Source organism: Petaurus breviceps, unplaced genomic scaffold, assembly GCF_028583685.1.
Source record: "Petaurus breviceps papuanus isolate PSGF00001 unplaced genomic scaffold, PetGlider_PUasm1.0 577, whole genome shotgun sequence".
NCBI lineage: Eukaryota > Metazoa > Chordata > Mammalia > Diprotodontia > Petauridae > Petaurus > Petaurus breviceps.
Window position 1 is genome coordinate 511576 of NW_027186389.1, and position 494 is coordinate 512069.

The window sequence follows — 494 nt, forward strand, 5'->3', positions numbered from 1 at the left end:
AAAAAAAAAAAAAAAAAAAAAAAAAAAAGGAATGATTTGTTTCAGCAAAAAAAAAAATAGAAAAAAGTAATTGGAGATTTAAAAACTTAATCTTAAAGAGTGAGTGGGTTAAAGTATAAATCATAGGAACAATCAATAATCTCATTAAAGAGAATGACAATAATGAGACATCATATCAAAACCTATGGGATACAGCAAAAGCAGTGATTAGAAGAAAATATATATCTTTAAGTGTTACATCAGTAATTACAGAGAAAGAGCAGACTAATAAATTGGGTATGCAAGTAGAAAAAAACTAGTAAAAATACCAAATAAAAATCCCCAATTAAACACTAAATTGGAAATACTAAAAATTAAAAGTGAGATTAATAAAATTGAGAGTAAGAAAAAACCCACTGAGTTAATAAATAAAACCAGAAGTTAGTTTTTTTTAATTTATTTTATCTATTTATTTTTGACTTTTTGGAGAGGGGAAGGCAGGACAATTGGAGTTA